This window comes from Stegostoma tigrinum, chromosome 38 (assembly GCF_030684315.1).
Source record: "Stegostoma tigrinum isolate sSteTig4 chromosome 38, sSteTig4.hap1, whole genome shotgun sequence".
Taxonomy (NCBI): domain Eukaryota; kingdom Metazoa; phylum Chordata; class Chondrichthyes; order Orectolobiformes; family Stegostomatidae; genus Stegostoma; species Stegostoma tigrinum.
In genome coordinates this window covers 14,703,342-14,724,949 of record NC_081391.1, presented here as the reverse complement: position 1 = coordinate 14,724,949, position 21,608 = coordinate 14,703,342, and the positions used below count along the sequence as shown (strand labels likewise).

Sequence of the window (21,608 nt, the reverse complement as noted above, 5' to 3'; positions counted from 1 at the left end):
CGGGTGGGGAAATCGATTGATTATTTTATCATTTACTTAGTTAATTAACTGATTATTCCGATCATTAGGACTTAACATGCTGCTGAAACATATACCAGGTATGATGTTCTGCAACAATAGTTTCTTCCTTTGTTAAATGCAGGCCCCTAAAAAGCTTCCCCCTTTTTTTGCAATAGATCAGTCCTGCTTTAGCGGTGTGTTTCTGAAGCCCTGTCCTGTGCAGAAACAGATCTATTGCATCCTGAGGTCTTTGTCAGGTTACACGTTCTACTCTTTATTTGGGTGGGAATATTTCTCCTGGGAGGTGAACTCGATACCGCAGTGAATATTTTGCCTGGATCAATCACCTGTCATAATCGTGGAGCATTCAGCTTCACTGCCTCAAAATCCAGCCTTTTCCAAAGCAAATGAAGCCAATTTCCTTCTAACTTCATTTTCTAATGTCCTGAAGAGTGTTGGTCTCTTCCCTTGATCTGTCCCTTTCCCTGGTGTATTCTGTCAAAACTATTAACAGTCACAGCAGTCGATCAGCAGGGTTGAAATGGATGAAGCAGATTACTGATGCTTTGTTCATTAGATTCAAATAGTATTCCCTAAGGCTCTGTGTGTGCACGTGTGCATGTGTCTGTGTGTGTGTGTGCATGTGTCTGTGTGTGTGTGTGCATGTGTCTGTGTGTGTGTGTGTGTGTGTGTGTGTGTGTGTGTCTCTGTGTGTGTATGTGTGTGTGTGTGTGCGTGTACCTACATGTGTTCTTTCTTGTGGTGCAGTGGTAAAGTCCCTACCTCCAAGCCAGGTAGGCCCAGGTTCAAGTCCCCCCTACTCTAGAGGTGGGTCTAACATCTGACCAGGTTGATTAAAAATATCTTAAAAAATTTAAAAAACAGGCAAATAATTATCATGCCACACAAGTGTGCCAGGCAACATTCACCTCCAACAAGAGAGAATCAAACCATCATCCCTTGATAGTGAATCACAACTGAAACTGAATCCCTCACCATGTCCATCGTGGGGATCACCACCAACTTGTCAATGCCTTTTGGAGTAGTGGCAGTCACAGAGACGGGATGCTGCCGGGAATGGATGGTTTTGATTTATAAAGAAAGGCTGGATGGGCTGGGACATTTTTCACTGCGGCGTAGGAGGTTGACCTTGTGGGAATTTATAAAGTCAAATGGGACATAGATAAGATGAATAGCAAAAGTGTTTTCCTTAGGATGAGCAAGTTCAAAACCACACGGCAAATTTTTTAACGTGAGATGAGAAAGATTTAAAAGATACCTGAGGGGCAACGTTTTCACACAGAGGGTGGTTCGTGTGTGGAACAAACTGCCAGAGGAGGTGGCAGATGCAGGCACAGTTACAACATTTACAAGACATTTGGTAACGTACGGGAATAGGAAAGGTTCAGGGGGATATGGGCCAAACGCAGGCAAGTGGGACTAGTTTAGTTTGGAAAACCTGGTTTGTGTGGATTGAAGGGTTTGTTTCCATGCTGTATAATTCTACGACTTTATGACTCTGTGCCAAATAGATACAGAAACATCAAAAAAGAATAAATACCAGGGTTTCATTTTACAAACCCACTCACAGGGTCTAGACATCTCTGGCTAAGCCAGCATTTATTGACAATAGCGCGGTTAAGAGTCAACCACTCTGTTGTGGGTCTGGAGTCAATTGTAGGCCAGACAGGGTAAGGACAGCACCTTTCCTTCTCTGATGGGGATTGTTCTGGGAGCCTGGGTTCAAATCTCACCTTGGCAGCTCGTGGAATTTGAAGTCAATAAAGAATTTGGAGTTAAGGATCCGATGACCATGAAGACATTGTCGGGAAAAACTCATCTGCTCCACTAATATCCTTCTGGGAAGGAAATCTGCCATCCTTAACTGGTTTCAATTACATGACTCCAGACCCAGAACAATGTGGCTGACTCTTAACTGCCCTAGGGGGCAATTAGGAGCGGAAAACAGCTGCTGGCACAGCCAGTAACGTCCACATCCTATGAGTAAATCCTTAAAATAGTGAACCAGGTGGGTTTTTCCCCAACATGGTCATCATTAGACCCTTAATTCCAGATTCTCAACTGAATTCAAATTCTACCATGGCAGGAATGGAGCCCAGCTTCCCAGAATATTAGTTGAGTTTCTGGATTAGTCGTCCATTAGTAGCAATAATACCACTCGGGCCTTTGCCTCCCTGGTACTTAAGCCTCCATCAAATGGAATGACTTTTTGAAGAAGGCAGCGCACCACAATGTTCTCAAAGGTAACTAGGGACTAGGCAATAATTGTGGATCTTGTCAGTGACCTCCATGAAAGAATTAAAGAAAAACAATCTCATGAAAGAATAGGAAAAAGAGAAACTACGCTGGGCCAGCCATATCACGATTGCAGCTACAAGAGCAGGTCAGAGGCTAGGAATACTGTGGCAAATAGTTCAGCTCCCGACTCCCCAAAGCCTGTCCACCATCTACCGGGCACAAGTCAGGAGTGTGACGGAATACTCCCCACTTGCCTGGATGGACACAGTTCCAACAACACTCAAGAAGTTCGACAGCATCCAAGAGAAAGTAGCCCGCTTGACTGGCACACCATCCACCACCCACAGTATTCACTGCCCTCCATCATCGCCATAGAATAGCAGCAGTGTGTACCATCCATAAGATGCACTGCAACAAGGCTCCTTAGACAGCACCTTCCAACCCTATGACCTCTACCATCTAAAACGACAAGGGTAGCAGATACAGTCTTGGAGGCACAGAGTCATACAGCATGGAAACTGACCCTTCTGTCCAACTCACCCATGCCGACCAGATATCCTAAATTAATCTAATCTCATTTCCCAGTGTATGGCCCATATCCCTTCCTATTCACATACCCATCCAGATGCCTTTTAAATGTTAATTGTACTAGGCTCCTCCACTTCCTCTGGCAGCTTGTTCCATACACACACCACCCTCTCCGTGAAATGTTGCCCCTTAGGCCCCTTTTAAATCTTTCCTTCTCACCTTAAACCTATGCCCTCTAGTTTTGGACTCCCCTATCCTGGTAAAAAGGCTAATCACCCTATATATGCCACTCATTTTATAAATCTCCATCAGGTCACCCGTCAGCTTCTGACATTTCAGGGAAAATAGCCCTAGCCTATTCAGCTTCTCCTTATAGCTCAAATCCTCCAACCCTGGCAACATCCTTGTGAATCTTTTCTACAGACTTTCAAGTTTAACAACATTTTTCCGGGAGCAGGGAGACCAGAACTGAACACAGTATTCCAAAAGTGGCCTAACCAATGTCCTGTACCGCCACAACATGACGTCGAACTCCTACTAAATGGGAACAGCACTCCCCGCATGGTCCCCTCCAAGCCACTCACAGTCCTGACTTAAGTATAACTCTGTTCCTTCAGTGTTGCTGGGTCAAAGTCTTGGAACTCTCATCCAAACAGCACTCTGGGTGTCCCTACACCAAATGTACAGCAGCGGCTCAAGATGGCAGATCACCAGGACGTTCTTGAGGGCAGTTAGGAATGGGGACTAAATGTTGGCCCGGTCAGCAACAGCTACATCCTGTGCGTAAACAATGCGCCAGATGGGGTGGACTATTATGAGTAAATGCCCTTGCATAGCATGTAAGATCATAAGACACAGGAGCAGAAATTAGGCCATTCAGCCCATCAAGTCTGCTCTGTCATTTAATTATGGCTGATAAGTTCCCAAACCCCATTCTCCTGCTTTCTACCCTTAGCCCTTGATTCCCTTGATAATCAAGAACCTAGCCAGCCCAGTCTTAAATGTATCAATGACCTGGCCTCCACAGCTTTCTATGGCAGTGAATTCCATAGATTCACCACTCTCTGGCTGGAGAAGTTTCTCCTTATCTCTGTTCTAAAAGATCTTCCCTTTACTGTAAGGCTGTGCCTTCGGGTCCTAGTCTCTCCTACCAATGGGAGCATCTTCCCAACATCCATTTTGTCTAGGCCATTCAGTATTCTGTAAGTTTCAATTAGATCCCCCCTCATCCATCTAAACTCCAATAAGTATAATCCCAGAGTCCTCAAATGTGTACGATTAAGAGTTACATTTTCTTCCTGTTTCGCTTTCCCCATCACACTCTAGCTGATAACATTCCTGAGTTTTCAGAAAAATGCCAATTCTCTAAGTGGCTATTTCAGATCGGAATAGATAGTTTTAAAGAGATACTCATACAGGCATTTCTCACCAAAATCATTCAGTATTCTAATCTATTTTACTCATGGTAATAACCATCTCAAGAAATAAGTGTGGTAATCAGAAAGAACGCAGATAGAAACAGCATGCACTGGAGACACAACATCTGCAGCATTTTAAGTGGTCTGCATACCAAATCATGCTGTGTTCATTTAAGGCAATTAAACTTTATAGCCTTAGAGGCTTGGATACAACAGGAGGATATGTTGCATTTCACATTGAAGATTTCCATACCTGTAAAACATCATATTCTAATATTTTATATGCAGTTATGATTGTTGTAAAGCTGGACAATCAAATTTTGACCAGCATTATCCAAATTCAATACGTGGGACTGTTCTTGGACTAAAACTGTTCATAAAAAGGAAAAGCATTGACATGTTGAGATCACCTGACCAGGTTGAATTCACCTCCAAGAAATCATCGATAACCAAGACCCAGTCTAAAGTGAGATAACAGTGTGGAGCTGGAGGAACACAGCAGGCCAGGCAGCATCAGAGAAGCAAGAAAGTTGATGTTTTGGGTCGGGACCCATCCTGCTCCTCTGATGCTGCCTGGCCTGCTGTGTTCCTCCAACTCCACACTGTGTTATCTCTGACCCCTGCATCGACAGTTCTTACTATCTCCCAGTCTAAATTGAAATGTACATATCATCAAAATGACCGAAATTAGTCACTCAAATCTGTTTTTCATGTTGAGATGAAAGGCTCATCTTCAGACTATTCTGTTTCAAAGAAACAATGAAGCCAGATATGGGAATATACAAACACACTGTATTTCAGCTTTTGGGTGGAGGAGGGGAAAGAATGGCAGGAATGAGGATGGAATGAAAGGAACCGGATAACAATAAAAGAATTTTTTCTTGGGAGGAGCGACCAAATTTGTACAATGGGAAGTAAATAGGATGGGAAGAAAAAAATTTAGAGGATTTTAGAGGGGAGAAGGGAAAAGGAATTCAGGAAGAAAAAGTTGGACACAAGAATCTAGGAGGCTAAAGACACAGTGATGGAATGAAGATGAAGGGAAGGGAATGTTCAATAGTCAAAAAGACGATGAGTCCAGGGATGTGAGTGGAGAATTGGAATACTATCTTCAAAAACATGTTACTTGGACAGTGACCTAGCTCATCCTTCTAATATCAGTCACAGCCCATGAGTTAGTGCCTTTTCATTACTCTCGCACTTGCAGCAAATCTAAGTGGATAACGAGGTCAAGGTTGAAAGGTGACTGAGGTCAGGCCACAGGTAGTTTGTTTCTGCACTCAGTTACCCAAAGACTGCTAGACTGTCTGGATTCTTATCAAAGCACTAAGGTCGATGACAGGGCCATCGACTTGTTCCTGCACTGTGCAGATTGCCAGCCTGGTCATTATGTCTCCAAAGCAATGTGACAGATTTGTGATTAGCACAGAAGAGGGTGGATGAGGGAATCCCTCAACAATAACAAGTCTTTTAAATTTGTTCACAGGATGTGGGTGTCGCTGGCTAGGACAGCATTTATTACCCAGAGGGCAGCCAGGAGTCAACCACATTGCTGTGGGTCTGAAGTCACATGTAAACCTGACCAGGTAAAGGTGCTAGTTTCCTTGCCGAAAGAAAGAAGCAAATGGGTTGTCAGACAATGATTACCAGACTCTGAATTCAAGGTTTTAATTCAATTCAAATTCCATCCTCTGCTGTGGCAGGATTTAAGCCCAGATCTCCAAACATTATCTGGGTCTCTGTATTAACAATCCAGTGACAATATCACTAGGCCATCACCTCCCTTCCCTTGAAATGATCTCTCCCTCAGGTAGTCTCTTTGATCCATGATGATGCTTGCTTATGACTAATGCCTGCCCATGGAGACTTTAATGGGGAGGCTGTTGTGTTGCAGCTACCACATGGTTCTGACTGAGCAGGAAACTCTCCTGGACTCACCACCTGCATCAGAACAATTTACAGATTCTTCATCAACTGCAGATTCCTTGGCTGTCAGGTCCTGAGGTGGGATTTGAAACCAAAGCTTCTGACCCAGAGGTAATGACGCTAACAAGAATATCCCAACTCAAAAGTACCTAGTGTCTCTAACATAGATTTGATTTGATTTATTATTGTCACATGTACTGAGATACAGTGAAAAGTATTGTTTTGCATACTATCCAGACAAATCATACCTTACATACATACATCAGGGTAATAGAACATAATGCAGATTATAGTGTTATAGCCACAGAGAAAGTGTAGAGAAAGATCAACTCTAATATAGGACAGGTCCACTCAAAAGTCTGATAACTGCAGGGAAGAAGCTATTCTTAAATCTGGTGATATGTTTTTTCAAACTTTTGTCTCTTCTGCCCGATAGAAGAGGGTGGAAGAGACTATAAAAGGGATGGGAGGGGTCTTTGATGATGTTGGCTGCTTTCCCAGGACAGCATGGATGGAGTCCACGGATGGGAGGCAATGGACTGGTCTTCACTCTCATGAGAGTTCTCTACTCTCTACACAGAGATCATGACTCTCTGTAGTTTCTTTTGGTCTTGGGCAGAGCAGTTGCCATGCCAAGCTGTGATGTATCTATAAAAAAATCGGTAAGGATCATTGTGGATATGCCAAATTTCCTTAGCTTTCTGAGGAAGCAGAGGAGTTGGTGTGTCTTCTTGACCATTGTGTTAATGTGGATGGACCAGGACAGATTGTTGGTGATCATCTATTCCAGGAATTTGACACTCTCGACCATCTCCACCTTAGCGCCGTTGCTGCAGAGAGCGTCATGTCCTCCTCTCTGCTTCCTGAAGTCAATGACAACTCCTTCATTTCACTGACGTTGAGGGAGAAGTTTTTGTCTTTACACTAAGCCATTAAGCTCTCCATCTCTTTCCTGTCATCTGTCTCATTGTTTGAGATCCAACCCACTACGGTGGTGTTCATCAGCAATTTGTAAACGGAGTTAGAGCTGAATTTGGCCACACAGTCATGTGTGTGCACACCGAGTATGGTAAGGAGCTGAGAATGCAGCTTGTGGGACAATGGTGTTGAGGATTATTGTGGACTGTTATCCATTTGACACTAAGCCGCAGAGTGAGTCATTAAGACTGGCGGCTAAAGGTTTGGTCAATGTAAAGTTTAAAGGAGATCTTAAAGAATGAGGGAGGCGGAGAGGGTTAAGGAAAGAATTCCAGAGTTTGGGGCCCAGGCAGCTGATGGCACAGCTGTCAATGATGACGCGAATCAAACTGGGGACACTCAGAAGGCCAGAACTAAAAGAGTACAGAGATCCCAGAGGGTTGTGGATTAAAGGAGATGACAGGGATAAGGTGGGATGAGGTCCTAGATGGATTTGGAAACAGGGGTGTGAGTTTTAAAACAGAGACATTGTCAGAGCAGGAACCAATACACGAGAGCACAGATAACGATCGGTCAGTAGGAAGTAGTGTGGGGTAGGACAGGTGACCAGCAGAGTTTTGGGTGAGTTTTTAAGAGGATGCAAAGTCAGTCAAGAGAGCATCGGAATCATCAAATATACAGGTAGCAAAAGCAGGAAGTTAAGTGTCCAGCAGTTCATGAGCTCAGGCAGAGTCAAGGAAGGTTCTGGAACCACAATCTTTTCAAGTGAAGATTGTCCATTCAGGAATGGCCACCATCTAAGTACACCAACATAATGTCCAAGTGTCAGTAATCCCCATGTTTTTGATTCTAAATTTGCATCCTTTCTCTAATAATTTATAACAATTGGGCATGAGCTGATAATTGGCAGATAACATTCATACCACACAGGTGCCAGACAATGACCACATCCAGCTACACAGAATCCAAACCATCTCCCTTTGACATTCAATGGCATCACTATCACTGATTTCCCTGCTATCAACATCAGTGTTCCTTCTCTATTCCACCGGGGCCTCTGAGGTCTGTGCACAGCAACAACTTCCAGAACCAGACAGTAGTGTTGTAATCCACACTGGCACGCCGATCATTGCGCATGGAATAATGGGATAACCACCATCTACAAGGCGCAAGTCAGGAGTATGATGGAATATTGGCTCCTTGCTGGATGGGGGCAGCCCCAACAACACTCAAGAAGCTCAACACCATCCAGGACAAATCAAGCAACCCACCTGATTGGCACCATATGCATCACTTTCAATATTCACTCCGTCCAGCACTGAAGCACCGCACTGCAGTAATTGACCATGGGTTCTTACACAGCAGCTTCAAAAACTGCAGCCTCCACCATCTAGGAGACCAAGGGCAGCAGGTACGTGGGAACATCATCACTTGCAAGTTCCCCTCCAAGCCATTCACCATCCCAACTTGGAAATATATTGCCATTCCTTCATCATCGCTGGGTCAAAATCCTGGAATTCCCTCCCTAAGGGCATTGTGGGTTAACCCCACGGCAGGAGGACTGCAGCAATTCAAGAAGGCAGCTCACCCCCACCTCCTCAAGGGCAACTAGAGACGGGCAAGAAATGCTGACCTCACCCGCAATGTCAACATTCTACAAAAGACTTTTAAAAAAAAAATTAATGGTCAGAAATATTAACGGGCAGGCAGTGCAAAGCTGACTTCATGGCAGGGTGGGCAGAGTCAGGAGGTGACCCCATGCAAAGCACAGGGCTCATGGTCCTTCCAAGAGGCAGGCACACATGAGAACAGGACACGGGCATAACCAGACTGTGGCTGATGGAAAATGGTGAGGGATCCATTGGAAAGCTGATTAGTGGATTTTTTATTGATGCCGTGCAAATTTTAATGTCAAACCAATGGCTGGCTGACTAATGCTGAAATGAGTTTCAATGCTAAGATTCATTAAATTTTTATGGACTGTTAAAACACTATCTTCACGGGCTGAAATGGTTCGTCGGTACACCAGTGATGACCAAGGCACCATGCAGAGGATGGCATTAAAGTCACAGCCAGCACCGGCACTCTTCATTGCCAACCAGTTACCATGGCATGCATTCAAGTCTAAAGATTCAAGACCCCCTTGCATACTCCCAGCTCACTGTGGGAGTGCTGCACTGTCTAAAGTATCTTCTTTCAGATAAAACCTGCCCTCTCAAGTGGCTGAAAAGATTCTGTGGCTGCTATTCTTAAGAAAATTGGATGAATTCTTCCCAGCATTCGAGGGAAACTGATCTCTCAAACAATATCACTAAAAGGTAGCGATGGATAAGGATAAGACTGGTCCTCAGGTGAACGTACTAAATCCTGCTCCTAATTCATGCACTCCTAATTACAGCAGCATTAGGCAGGAACTGCAGAGATTAGACTGCGAGCAGCTGTTTGAGGGTAAATGCACATCTGAAATGTGGGAGTCTTTTAAAGGCCAGTTGTTCAGAATTCATGACCAGCATGTTTCTGTGAGAATGAACGATGAGGATGGCAAGATTCAGGAATCCTGAATGACAAGAGAAGCTGACAAAGAAAAAGCGAAAGACCCGCCGAAGCTATAAATCAAGAACAAAAACAGAAGTTTCTGGAAAAGCTCAGCAGTTCCAGCAGCATCTGTGAGTGAGAAAAATCAGAGTTAACGTTTCGGATCTGGTGACCCTCCCTCAGAAGTTGACAGTTTAGTCAAAAGAAAATATTCAAGGTTTAGGAAACTGAAATCAAACAAACCCATCAGGAACATAAAGGAAACAGGAAAGAACTTAACCAAAAATTAGGAGGGGCCTTGACAAGTTATAAATGTTCTTGGCAAGCAGGATTAAGGAGAACTCAAGGCATTTTATATATATATTAGAAGCAAGAAGGGAGCCAGAGGAAGTGGGTGAGGTCCGTAATGGGCACTTTCCATTGGTATTCCCAAAGGAGAAGGACATAATGATGGTAAGTTTAGGGACAGGTATGGTGAAATTCTGGGGTAAGTTGATTTTAAGGAGGAGGAAGTGTTGGGTGTCATGAGATACATTAAGATAGATGTAAGTCCAGGGCCTGTTGGCATCAATACTGAATACTGAGGAAGGCAAGGAGAGGGTTTGTTGGGGTCTTCACAGAGATCTTTGTATCATCTTTAGAAACAGGTGAGGTCTCAGAAGACAGGAGAATAGCCAATGTTGTTCCTTTGTTTAAAAGGGATGATCCTGGAAATTATTGCCCAGTGAGCCTTATATCAATGGTCATGAATTATTGGAGTAGATTCTTAGAGACAGGATTTACTCACATTTGGAGAGGAATGCACATATTAGTGTAGTCAGTGTGGCTTTATGCAGGGGAATTCTTGAATCACAAGCTTAATTGAGTTCTTTAAGGAAATGATGACGATGATTGGTGAAGGTAAGGCAGAGGATGTTGTCCACATGGGCTTTACCAAAGCATTTGACAAGGTGCCTCATGGTAGATTGGTCCAGAAGATCAAATTGCATGGAATCCATGGTGAGGTGGCAAGGTGGATATAAAATTGGCTTGGCCATAGAGGGTAGTAGTGGATGGGTGTTTTTCTGATTAGAGGTCTGTGACCAATGGTGATCTCCAAGCCTCAGTATTGGGGCCTCTGTTGTTTATAGTATGTATAAATGATTTGGATGAAAATGTTGGTGGTCCGATTAATAAGTTTGCAAATGATACAAAATTTGGTAGGGTTGTGGATAGCAAGGAAGGTTGTCAAAGCATACTGCAGGATTTGGATCAGTTGGAAAGTTGGGCGGAGAAATGGCAGATGGATTTTAATCCACACAAGTGTGAGGTGTTGCATTTTGGCAGGTCAAATGCAAGAGGGAAGTATGCAGTAAAAGGCAGGACCCTTAGGAGCATTGGTATACAGAGGGATCCTGGGGTTCAAGTCCCTAGCTCCCTGAAAGTGGCAACACAAGTGGATACGATGGTAAAGAAGGCATATGACATGTTTGATTTTGACAATTGGGCTACTGAGTATAAAAATTGGCAAGTCAAGTCGCAGCTGTATAAAACTTTAGTTAGGCCCCAATTCCAGTCACCACACTATAGGAAGGATATGGAGGCTTTGAAGAAGGTACAAAAGAGGGTTACCAGGATATTCCCCAAACTGGAGTGAATTAGCCCATAAGGAGAGGTTAGGTAAAATTAGACTGTTCACGATATAGCCTCCGAAGCTGAGGGGCAACCTGATAGAAGTGTATAAAGTTATAGGAAGCATGAATAGGGCAGATAGTTACAGTCTATATCCCAGGGTGGAAATGTCAAATGCAATGGTGAAAGAAGTAAAGTTTAAAGATGTGTGAGAGATTTTGTTTTTACACAGAGGGTGGTAGGTGCCTGGAACATGCTGCCTGGGAAGGTGGTAGAAGCTGGTATGTTATCAAGGTTTAAGAGGCATTTAGCCAGACACATGAACAGGCAGGGAATAGAGGGATATGGGCCATGTGCAGACAGATGTGATTAGGTTACAATGGCATCATGGTCAGTACAGACACGGCGGGCCGAAGGGCCTGTTCCAGTGCTGTACTGTTCTGTGTTCTGGTTAAAACAGTTTATATTGTTGTCATCATGTTGCTGCTCGTGGAAGCTTGGTATGTCCCAATTAGTTGTCGTGCTTCCTAACATCACAGAAGTGGCTGCAGTTCAAAGATACTTAATTGACTGTGAAGAGCTTTGAATATCATGAGGAAGTGAAAGCATCAATATCAATGCAAGGTTTGCTCTCCTTTCTTTAAGCAAGGGAGAACAAAGAACAATACAGCACAGGAACAGGCCCTTTGGCCCTCTAGGCTTGTGCCATCCCATTTTGCCCTTCTATACTAAAACTGTCTTCGCTTACAGAATCTGTGTCTCTCTCTATTCCCTTCCTATTTGTGTACTTGTCTAGGTGCTCCTTGAATGCTGCTACTATCTGCTTCCACCCACTCCTCTGGCCGCGTGTTCCAGGCACTCCCCACGCTTTCTGTGAGAAACATGCCTCGCACAATCCGCTGTGACCCTACAGCTCAGTCAGAGTCCCTGCGGCTCTGATCATAATCATTGGCAATTTTTTTTTCAGTTAGATGTCTGCATGTTCAACAAACTCAGCATGTGAATATGAAGGTCTGGTAACTGATCTACTCTCACGGTGTTTGATTATTTAAGATTGGGTGTGTACTCAGAGCTAAGAAAACACACTACAGAAGCTGTGTAATTATACGTCTGTGGGCCTTTTGTAACTGCAGATACACTTAAACTGTTGGAAATGAACCTGTTATACGGTTAGAAAATACTGTAATGTCTGCACAGCTCCGAGATATGTAAAATAGATAACAAGTGAGTTTGATTTTCATCAGGACTGATGAAAGGTGTTTAAAGTTGAAACACTGTGATATAGGTATCTCTCCAATAACACAACAGCTGCATTCTTGCACAACCTCGTGTTCAAGAAAATCGCGTTAAAGGGAAATCGCTGTAGAAAATAACTACAAAAACAAAGTTGCTGGGAAAGCTCAGCAGGTCTGGCAGCATCTGCGAAGGAGAAAACAGAGTTAACATTTTGGGTCCGGTGACCCTTCCTCAGAACTGTTCACAGATGCTGCCAGACCTGCTGAGCTTTTCCAGCAACTTTGTTTTTGTTCCTGATTTACAGCATCCGCAGCTCTTTCAGTTTTCATAGAAAATCGCTATACCTGTACTGTAGAAAATTCATGTTATCCAAACAGTGTTCACTATTCATCAATTGCATTACAGCCAATTTGAGTTAACAAAACATGCATTATAGCAGAAAAATCGGTACTGTAGCAACATGGGAATTAGGAGAGGGAGTAGGCCATTCTGCCCTTCGTCCTGCTCTGCCATTTAACATGATGATGGTTGATCTTATCCTGGTCTCAACCCCAAGCTCCTACCTGCTCCCCATTGCCCTTTGTCCCACTTTTCATCAGAAACATATTGAATTCTTTAAGAAAATAATTCAAAACTTTAATAATTGCGCATGGACTGAAATAATCAACAAAGATAAAGTATTATACATGGAAAGAAACAGCAATATCTCTGTCTGAAATTAACTATTGAGGGACAAGGACAAAATTATACGATAACTGAAAGCAATTAGCTAACCCTGGGAAAAGGAGTTGAAACTACATGAATAAAACTGTTTTAATATCTACTTGGTAACTAGCTGTTTTATTGACATGAGGTCAACAGACTGTCCTGCAGAAGAATTGAAGGAGTTAATCACAGGAAAGCTGTGTCTTCAAACAGATAGCGAATGCCAAATGTAACAAGGAACTGAGAAACTGCTTCTGATAAGAAGGCAAGCTGCAGGCTTCATGGTTTCAGCGGAATAGCCAATTTGGATGAAAGAATCTAAAGAATCATCAATAATATCATGCATGGACCTGAAGGACAAAAATCTGTACAAGAATCCAACTCCAGAACAATTCAGAAGCAGAACTTCAAAGACTAACACTGTCTGAGGATTGAGCCCTGGTCATTTCCACAGGCAGACCCAGTTGGTTGGATTTGTAGCTAAATTTCACTGTTAATCAGATAATAGGCAAGTTAAGTCGTGAGGCTTAACTTGCTCACTTGAGGGGTCTTAGCAGGTTGATATATGCAATAAAATTTAAATCATTGTTTCAGTACTTGATTTGCTGCGAGATTTAGAACATAGAACAGTACAATACAGTACAGACTCTTCAGCCCATGATGTGGTGCCAACCTATTATCCTACTCTAAGATCAAACTAACCTGCACACCTTTCATTTTACAGAGATAGTCGGAACTGCAGATGCTGGAGAATCTGAGATAACAAGGTGTACAGCTGGATGAACACAGCAGGCCAAGTGGCATCTGAGGAGTAGGAAGTCTGATGTTTCGGGCCTGGATTTCTGAAGAAGGGTGTAGGCCCAAAACATCAGCCTTCCTGCTCCTCTGATGCTGCTTGGCCTGCTGTGTTCATCTAGCTCTACACCTTGTTATCTCTACCTTTCATTTTACTATCATTTATGTGTCTATCCAAATGTCGCTTAAATGTCCCTAAATTTCCGACTTAGTATCTGAATTAAGGGCAGCTTGAGGTGATTTACCTCCACAACATCGGCTTGGGTTTCTCTCTCGCTCTCTCTCTCCAAACACATTGCCAGACCTGCTGAATGCTTTCCAGCATTGCAGGTAGCTCCTTGACCAAGCAAGCCTTTCTTATAGACGGGCCCACAGAGCTCCCTATTTGCTCTCAGGGACAATTGTATGTACTCAGCCAGCACACCCATAATCCCCATCTCTCAGCTGGCGCCAGTGCAACGCTCAAGATTCTTGATGAGTATGGGGGTTGGAAGCTCATCGGGGTGGGGGGCAGCAATATGGATTTGAAGTTACAGTCAGAACAACATGATCTTATTGAATGGTCGAGGGAGCGTCAACAGGCTGTTTTTCTGAGAGAAGCCCTGTTCCACTGTGACAGACAGCACAGTAGAGTCTGATGTGGTCCTTCTTGGTCACTCAGTAAGCATCAAGGAAAGCCGAACTGCAGATGTTAAAGCGCCAATCATTGTGGTTGAAAAAAAAATCATTTTCTACATGTGCAAGTCCCAATCACAAGGAGTAGTTGAGGTCAATAGTGTAGATGCACTTAGGAAGAAACTCTTATAGATCCACGAGGGGGGAAGAAAGAGATATTTATGCCGGTCAAGTAAGACAGTGAAGCTTAAACGTTGACATAAAACAGTTGGGGCCTTACATTCTACCTAATACTGTTTTGGTTTGTTTACCCATGCATAATAAAATCAAGAAAAGAATCAGGAATTAGTCACTGTCTGTGTATGTGAGACACTATTAGCGCAGGTTTGCTAAACATTTCTTCCCACTTTACTCCTCCTCTGCTGAAGGCTCTGTCTGATGCTAGTTCACTGTAACGTTAATAGTTGCTTTGAATTCTGCGATAGCTCAATCTCCGTAACTCTAAATGCTCCTAAAAATGATCTAAATTTGGAGCACTCCCTGGATATAACAGGGATCCTATTCTTTCGGTGGGATGGAGGCGAGAAGGCAGGGAATTGTGAAGCCTGTATGAGACTCAATATTCTTTCATCAGAGGTGGTCTTAGGGTGGTCATCCATCCCCTTGATCCCCTGCTGTGTGTACACCCACAGTGCCATTAGAGGGGGAGTTTCAGGAATTTGACCCAATGACACTGAAGAAACCGCTGATAGGCTTCCATGTCAGGATGGTGGGTGGTTTGGAAGGGAACTTGCAGGGAGTGTGCTGCTCCTGGTCTTCCAGGTGGTAGCAGACACGAGTGTGAAAGGAATGGTCACACAACATATAGATAACCAATTCAATCCTTAAACACACTGACAAGACATATAGAGACATCTGCATATTAACGTAATGAAACAATTGCTTGGTAGGACAGAGCTGAAACACTGTTGAAAAGATACACAAAGCTGAAGCTTGTGATGATGAATAACTTCAACTTGTAGTCCTGTATTAGCAATGATTAATGTAATTACAGAGATTGGACTGCATGCGGCACATGCATCTATATACTGTGACAATGCTGGGGCTTTAAGAGGATATTTTGTCCTGGTTTTTTTGATGAAAGGTTTTAAGGCAGAAGTAGCAAGTAGTCTACCAGAACCACTAGAGTTAACAGCTTGTGAGGCCTTAGGTTTTTTTTGAAAGTTGGAACAATAGAAGCAGCCCAAATGGGTGTGATCAAACCCCTACAGAACAAGGGTCTTTAGTTTAGCTTTCAGCTATTGGTGTTGGGAGAAATGAAAGATGTTGCTTTCCCTCTCTTGGTTACAGCCAAAAGCTGGGGGGGTGGTTCTCGGCCTGCTATGGGAGCTGCGTTTCAAACACTGTGTTTTCTCAATTTGCCTTTTGCCAAGGCTGTGTTTATGGAGTGTTACTGCATTGGAACAGTTAATTAGTAATAGTTACTGTACCTATCATTCTGTTTTCCAAAAGAGTTCAGTTAATTCCAATTCCTTCTTTCTTTTGTTGTAGTTTAACTGTAATGGATGAATAATGTGTGTTTTACTTTAATCCAATAGTTTGACCAATCAATTTGCATCTGGAATGCAATACCTTACATTTACCTTTAAAATCAAAATGTCTAGACTTTCTTCTGAATATTTTGACGGGATTTAGTCGGTCCATAACAATACTGCATAAAGAAGCCCACATGTAGCACAGGGGGCATGCTACCAACACTAACACAACAATAACTACATATGCCACCACTTCAATGGTTAGAGAAGGCCTGGAGGATAGGCAATCCATGGGCAGCACTGTACAGTGACCTGTACCTCTACACTCTGTGCCTGTAAATCATACAGGCATATAGCACGGAAACAGACCCTTTAGTCCAACCAGTCCATGCTGACCATAATCCCAATCTAAACTAGTCCCACCTGACTGCACTTGGCCCATATCCTTCTAGACCTTTCCTATTCATGTACTTATCCAAATGTCTTTTAAACATTATCGCTGTACCCACATCCACCACTCCTTCTGGGAGTTCATTCCACACACGCACCACTCTCTGTGTAAAAGAAGTTGCCCTTGAGTCTTTTTTAATTCTTTCTTCTCTCATCTTAGAAATATGCCCATAGTTTCAAACTCCCCCACCAGAAGGAAAAGATCCTGATGTTCACCTTATCTATGCCCCTTTTGACTTTATAAATTTCCAATAGGTCAACTGCCTACGCTCCACTGGAAAAGAGTCCCAACCTATCCCTATAACTCAAACCCTCCATTCCCAGCAACATCCTGGTAAATCTTCCCTGCACCCTCTCCAGCTCAGTAAAATCCTTCCTATAACATTGTAATATTTTCATATGCAATTGGAATACAGGAAGGTAGTAGGCCATTCAGCCCCTCAAGCTTGTTTCATCATTCAATGAGATCACGGCTGACCTATAGCCCAACTCCATTTACCTGCCCTTGGCCCATATCCCTCAATACTTTTTGTTTCGCAAAAATTTAGCGATCTCAGATTTAAAATTAACAGCTGACCCTGCGAACACTGTCACTTGTGGAAGGGAGCTCCAAACCTCTACCACCCTTTGTGCATAGAAGCGCTTCCAGACGGCTCTTCTGAATGGTCCGGCCCTAATTCTCAAACTACATCAGTCAGCTACAATAAACATCCGTTGGATCTTTTAATACTGTGGGGAATACTGCAAACAGCTTTGGTCCCTTTATCTGAGGAAAGATATAGTGGCATCAGAGGCAGGCCAGAGAAGGTTCAGTAGGGGACGGATGGGTTGTGTGATGAAGAGATGCTGAGCAGGTTGGGCCTGAAGTCATAGCACCTTAGAGAAATGAGAGACAACCTGGAGGTTGTTGACTTGCTGGCCAGGCTGGCTTGTTTTTCTTCAATTGCTTCGTCACCATGCTGGGTGGCATCATCAGTGGAGCCGCTGATGAAGTGATGTTACTCTACTCCACTTGGAATTTACACTGGGCAGTCTGTTATGGTGCATAGTATCATTTCCAGCTTTGATCATCAGCGGCTCTACTGATGATGCCACCCAGCATGGTGACGAAGCAATTGAAGAAAAACAAGCCAGCCTGGCCAGCAAGTCAACAACCTCCAGGTTGTCTCTCATTTCTCTAAGGTGCTATGACTTCAGGCCCAACCTGCTCAGCATCTCTTCATCACACAACCCATCCGTCCCCTACTGAACCTTCTCTGGCCTGCCTCTGATGCCACTATATCTTTCCTCAGATAAAGGGACCAAAGCTGTTTGCAGTATTCCCCACAGTATTAAAAGATCCAACGGATGTTTATTGTAGCTGACTGATGTAGTTTGAGAATTAGGGCCGGACCATTCAGAAGAGCCGTCTGGAAGCGCTTCTATGCACAAAGGGTGGTAGAGGTTTGGAGCTCCCTTCCACAAGTGACAGTGTTCGCAGGGTCAGCTGTTAATTTTAAATCTGAGATCGCTAAATTTTTGCGAAACAAAAAGTATTGAGGGATATGGGCCAAGGGCAGGTAAATGGAGTTGGGCTATAGGTCAGCCGTGATCTCATTGAATGATGAAACAAGCTTGAGGGGCTGAATGGCCTACTACCTTCCTGTATTCCAATTGCATATGAAAATATTACAATGTTATAGGAAGGATTTTACTGAGCTGGAGAGGGTGCAGGGAAGATTTACCAGGATGTTGCTGGGAATGGAGGGTTTGAGTTATAGGGATAGGTTGGGACTCTTTTCCACTGGAGCGTAGGCAGTTGACCTTATGGAAATTTATAAAGTCAAAAGGGGCATAGATAAGGTGAACATGGGGTCCAATTCTATGCGTTTGTTGATTGCATTGCGGATGGAGAACCATGCCTCTAGGAATTCCTGTAACAGTACCCACCATAAAGGACCGGACAGTATAAATTCCAAGCGGAGTGGAATAACATCGCTTCATCGGAGGCTCCGCTGATGATGTCACCTAGCATGGTGACAAAACCTCTGAACGAGAACAAGCCAGCTCAGTGAGCAGGTCAACAGCCTCAGCCACAAACTGAGCTACAGATCTTTGCTAAAACTTTGAGAGACAACCTTATTGAAACATATACAGGTTCCCAGGGGGCTTGACAGGGTGGATGCAGAGCAGCTGTTTCCCCCTTGTGGGAGATTTACGGGCACAGGACATAGATCAAGGGACCATACATTTAAGACAGAGATAAGGAGGAATGTCATCTCACCCAGGGTGGTGAATCTGTGGAATTATTTACTTCAGATGGCAGCCCCAGCTGGATTATTAAATATAATCCAAGATGCGATAGGCAGATTTTTAATTAGTCAAGGAATAGAGGGTTTGAGGGAAAAGCGGAGTAGAGGATTATCAGATCAGCCATGATCTCATTGAATGGAGGAGTAGGCTTGAATTATTTAGTTCTGCTCCTTATAGAACACAAGAGACCAACCCAGAGTACATTATCAGTGGCATCTCGAGCTAATAAAGGCTTGGCAGTGGGTTTCAGTAAGAGATAGGCTGAGATGGGGATAAGGAAACATAGGTGGAAACAGTGGAATTAACACTGGAATATGAATATGTACTAAACACCATGCGGCAGATTGGTAATACTTACACTGTGGAGTGAAAGAATTAGTTCTAGTACAATGAAGGGCCAAGTGACCTCTTTCTAGCCTGTAAATCCTATGTCATGTTCCATAGAAACTCTTTATTACACATTCTTTTAATTTGATGTAGCCAAGCAAGCAACAGCCTTCTGAACGGGCTACAATTTCCAGTTTATTTAACAAAAGAAAATTTACAAAACGGAGATGGACCTGGTTCAGTAAGTTTCAAAATGGAGGGTAAGTGCCCTGGTCAACCCAGCCTCCTAGAAGTGGGTGAGGTACCATGAAGAGATGGTGAGACTGTGACGATTGTCAAGAGAAACGGGAATTCCCAGGCTGCTGTCAGATGTTGAAAAAAGCAGTCAGTTCTACAGCAGGAATGCACAGTGATCGCGTATTGTCATCTGGTCTGTCAAGGTGCAAAGAACTACATTTTCGGGAATCAACAATGGAACTGCATTTAAACTTAAAGCAGACTTCTTCCCACTCCAGGTCCAGTGAATCCAGTCCATTCCAACCACTTCATCTCATTCCAATACAATTCAACCCTATTCTAGCCCATCCCAACCTATTCCCATCCATCCCAACCTATTCCTGTACTACCAGCCCTTCCTGTCCATCCTAACCCATTCCTGTCTCCATCCCAATCCATTCCCATCTATCCCAACCCATTCCTGTCTCTATCAACCCATTCTCATCCATCCTAAACCATTCTCATCCATCCCAACTTATTCCCATCCAACCCAACCTATTCCTGTACTACCAACCCTTCCTATCCATCCTAACCCATTCCTGTACTACTGCCTACCCCAGCCCATTCCTGTCCATCTAAGCATACTTCCATCCATTCCAATCTATTTCTGTCTATCCCTACCCATACCTATTCATCCAAACCCATTCCCATCCTTCACCACCCATTTCTCTCTCTAGCAACGCATTTCCATCCATTCCAACAAATTTCCATCCATCCCACTCCATTCCTGCTCGGCTAGGACTATATTCACGGGAATTTCGAAGAATGAGGGGGGAGATCTTATAGAGGCCTATAAAATTCCAACAGGGTTAGGCACAGTGAATGTAGGAGGATGTTCCAGAGCGTCCACAGCAGGGTCACAATCTAAGAAAACAAGGCAGGCCATTTAGGACTGAGATGAGAAATTTCTTCACCAAGACAGTGCTGTGCCCGTGGAGTTGTCTGCCACTGAAAGTGGTTGGGGTCAAAACGCTGAATGTTTTCATGGAGTGAGATTCTTAGAGCTAAAGGGATCAAAGTGTATGCGGGAGAAACCAGAAAGAGGTCACTGATTTGGATGATCAGTCAGGATCATATCGAATGGCAGAACAAGTTCAAAGGGCCAAATGGCCTATTCCTAAGCCCTATTTTTCTGTGTTTCTAATTCTTCATTCCTGCATATCCCCTGATAATCGTTCAACCCCTTGGTCACCAAAGTTCAGTCAAAGACATCGGCTTTTAAAGTGTGTTTCAAGAAAGAGGAGAGACCAGCGGATAACTTTAGGGAGGGGGTTCCAGAGCTTCGAGCCCAGGCCCCAAACAGCAGAGTGAAGAAAATTTGGGAATGGACAGGGATATCAGTTCTGGGGCGCAGGCGTCTTAAAAAGGAAGAAACAATGTGTCGACAGATTTCACCAATAAACCCAGGAGGAGAGAGAGAAACAAGGATTCGCAATTTAGAAACCATCGATTGAGCTCAGGTTCAGGCTTGTGTTTGTGTCAGAGTTAATCTGAAATCACCTGGGACCTCCAGATGGTCGGCGTCAGCTACAAAGGTGGGAACAGGGCTGTGAGAGAGGGGGACATAATGGTGAGGAGGAGTGATAGTGGGACCTGGCAGCTGTCAGGGGGATGGTCCACACTTGGTTGGGGGGGGGGGTGCGGTGACGGTGACAGATAGAGGGCAGAGTTATTTAGAAACAAAAAGAGAGAGGGAAACAAAAATGATCCAGCGTTTTAAAGCATGGCTAACGAGTAAAGAGAGAGGTCAAAACCAAGGCATAGATAGAATAAGCTCAACAAGAACAGCAGGTTGGGAGCTACGGAGAGAAAAATCTGAACAGGACAGTGTTGTGGGGGAGAAAAGATCGAACAGTAAAGTAAACAGTAAAGGACAATGTGTCATCTTCACGACGCCATGCCCTTTGTTATTTATATCTTTGTGTTGGGAGAAGTCCACGTCTTTATCCCTCCATCGACCAGCTGAAGGCATGCAAAGTGATTCACTCAGTGCCCCTCGCCAGTCTACTCCAGTTCTGCATGTTCACACTGCGGCATCTCCTCCAAGCAGCTGGCTGCAGAGATTTACAAAGATTACAGTTATACAGGAACATGGAAAATGGGAGCGGGAGTAGGCCATTTGGCCCTTCAAGCCTGCTCCGCCATTCAGCAGCGATCTCGGCTAATCATCCACTTCCATAGC

At 43.8% G+C, this 21,608-nt stretch overlaps 1 protein-coding gene across 4 annotated transcripts in view; it reads right to left on the bottom strand.

The window, feature by feature from the left end:
* The window catches only part of LOC125447018 (serine/threonine-protein kinase BRSK2-like), a 183,179-nt gene that overhangs the window by 103,127 nt on the left and 58,444 nt on the right, over positions 1 to 21,608 (bottom strand). The window lies entirely within an intron of this gene.